Source organism: Schistocerca cancellata, chromosome 1, assembly GCF_023864275.1.
Source record: "Schistocerca cancellata isolate TAMUIC-IGC-003103 chromosome 1, iqSchCanc2.1, whole genome shotgun sequence".
NCBI lineage: Eukaryota > Metazoa > Arthropoda > Insecta > Orthoptera > Acrididae > Schistocerca > Schistocerca cancellata.
This window is the reverse complement of record NC_064626.1, coordinates 869,843,628-869,846,865: the sequence shown is the minus strand read 5'-3', so window position 1 is coordinate 869,846,865 and position 3,238 is coordinate 869,843,628.

Here is a 3,238-nt window from a genome sequence, read left to right as displayed (position 1 = left end):
ACACTCATGACGAGAATATTAATTATGAAAAGTTTATATAAAATACGTATTCTATGTAATTAATTATTAATTTGTGTATTTTGATATACCTGTTTTTTATGACCATGTAATCTGATTTATGTTGTAAATAGTATTCCATTTCTTGATACTGTTAGGAATTTTGACGATTTTAGAATAGCTAAACCATATCCTATGTTTTCTATGAATTTTAATATGTTGTCAACCTGTTTCATTTTGTGCAAGATGACAGAGTGGAATAAGATTAGGAGTGTCTCCACTCAATTACTTATGGTCTAAAAATTGATTTATGGTTAATTAGACGAATGCTAAATTTTGTTGATGTTTTGAGCATATGCATTTCCGCTGTTTCTTTTTTGGGACTTTTCTGAGTCTGTTTAGGTTACACAAACATCTTCAGACAATGTGGGGCACATGTAACGCCAGAAATGCATATCCTCCTATTTCCATCTATTGTACTATAAATTTGTTTTCCTTATTTTTGTTACCTGAATATATAACATTTCTGTGTCTTCGTATATTGTAATTGTTTTACTATTTGTATATATATGCATTTATGTCGATGTATAATTGGTTTGTTTCGTAAATATTATTTGTATTTTTACGCTGGGTCTTGCCTAGGGAAAACTGCTATCGAATGATTACATCGATAGGTCGTGTGAAGAATCAAAGTGTGTAGGATCTTTGGTAGTGTTAACTTTGCCGCGTGGAGCGCACAGGCGTCTAAAGCTAGCGAAATGAGGGAGGCTCAACTACCGGACCTACCGATAGATGGCTCTAGCGTCAAGCTACCATGATCCTTTGCGAGTGCAGGTGTCTCGGGTCACCCTCAACTACAGGACCAAACGATAGATGACGCTACGGTCACGTTCCCATGATCCTTTGCGAATATGCTGCCGGCAAATCTGCTGCTCGTGCTTCAGGCTTGGGTGATCTTTTGTTCTGTGTAGTTGTGCTAAATATGGAGTTCGTTGTGCAGTGTGAGAAATGTGAAAAGAGTTTTACCAGCCTTCAGGCACGTGCGTCCCATGTCAAATGGGTCCACGAAACACCATCTCGTTACCAGTGTGTTGTGTGTTTGCAAAGTTTTCGTGATACACATAATTTAAACAGGCATGTTAAGGTCCATGAGAAGGAAACTTGCAAATATACATGCCCACTTTGCGAGTGCAAAATCAATAAGAAGGGTGCTCCAGAACATTTTTTGCGACATGGTTTTCCCTTGGAAACGGAGACTTTAAAATTTGCTAATAGTGCAACGTTTCAACAGTGGAAGACAAAAATTGAAATGGAAACTAATTCCAAGTTTATTAAGCAACGTGGCCAAAAAACTAATCAGCAGGACATTGTAATAAATGAATACTGTTGCCACCGGAGTGGTGTTTTCATATCAAAGGGCCAAGGTGTTCGTGCGGTAAAGGTCCGAGGCTCCAGTAAAATTGATGCTTATTGTCCAGCAGCAATAATGACACAGACATCAACCAGTGGGGAAATCATTGTAAATTTACAAAAAACTCATGTAGGGCATGAGAGAGAAGTTGGCAGGCAGTCGCTGACAGAAGAAGAAAAGAAAGAATTTGCTTCTAAGATTGCAATGGGGTCATTCCATGCCAAGTGGTCTAAACCTTCCCACCATCATGTCTCCAATTTTCTTCAAATTTTATCTGTAGCACTAGTCAAGTGCTAAATTAAGTTTCTCAAGATTTCAAGCCTCTAGCTGCAATACTTGCTGATCTACACCCCCTTGTCTGAAGGGTAGTAAGTTCGCATGCGCGCGACATCAGACAAAATGCCATTTTTGGGGTCTCATAAAATTGAAACCAATTCATAAGAATGGTTAGTAAGATGAGACCCTGTACAGTTTTTTGTGCTGATTCAAACGAAATTAATTATAAGATTACTGATGCAAAATCCGGTCAAACAAGTCGACTCAAAGTGTACCCCTAATTCTGTCGTGACTTAATGCGACAAATTTTGACCAATATTCAGACTGCAATAATTTCCTTGCAGATAAAGATATGGACTTGAACTTTTTACCAAGTCTTATCTTTGTGCTGGACATAATACAGCTGGATTTCCAACTACCCAGGCTTTATAGTCGCCTTGCAAAATCTCTTCAAATTTGGCAGTGTCAGCGCAAATGGCTTTATTTACCAAAGTTCAAAGCCCATTACTACAAAATAGTCAGCCTGGATTTAATTGTGAATAGTATCATCTGAAAGAGAAACTCTTGCTCTACAAGATGGATATATTTTTCTTTTGCAACGCTTCCATTAAGTGCTTATTTACTCAGGTCAAAGTATCTTATATTTTGTGTGCGCAGTGCCCTGCGTTGGTCCATGATGGCTGAGCCATTACTGGTTATCACAATAAAACCAGCATCCCCATCGCCATAGGGGCCACGCCCGATAGCCATGCAGTAACAGCCACGGGTGGGTATCTTTACTGCAGGTTCCCAAGCCTGATTACAGGGTGTCTTTACCACAGGATCCCAAGCCTGATTGTGGGTTTCTTTATGCAGGTTCCCAAGCCTGTCTTCCTCAGTTACTTCATCATTCTGGAAGCATCGTTGATTTGCAAGAGAATGCTTTCAGGAAAACTGTATTGCCGACCAGATGATGTCACTGATGGAGCTGGAATAACACCAATGATAAGTTGTTCTGGAATCCAGCAAGTATCACGTCTTAAGGGCCAATAAAATGAACTTGCAGGACCATGAGGATGCATAAAGCTTATGAAAGCATCTTTCTGTTCGACTGAGATTTCAACGATGTTTCCAATCCACCATTTCTTTTCATAAATGCAAGCAACATACTGCCCAGGCTGAAGATCCATGACTTGAACTACTACTTCAGCAGCACTAATTTTGGCCAAAAAAGATGTCGCATCATTAGAAACTCTACTGACCTTAATTGTCGTCATATCAATGGGCAAAAAATGGTGGTTTTCTCTTGTGCCAGCTAGAGTGTGCCCTTGCAGGAATCTTTCTTCTTGAGAAGCTTTTTCTTCTTCAACTTCCTCTTTGCTGACGAAAAAGAATTTGATTCCATTGATATTATCATTGCAGAAGTTGAAAAGATCTTTGGGTGTTAGAATCTGGTTTTCATATGGACGTTGCAAACTTGCTCTTGCTGCCAACCGTTTTGTTGTGCCTCCAATGCCATCACAAGGCGACTTTCCATGGCTTGTTCCAAAGAAATTCCATTCTGCTGTTATTTCA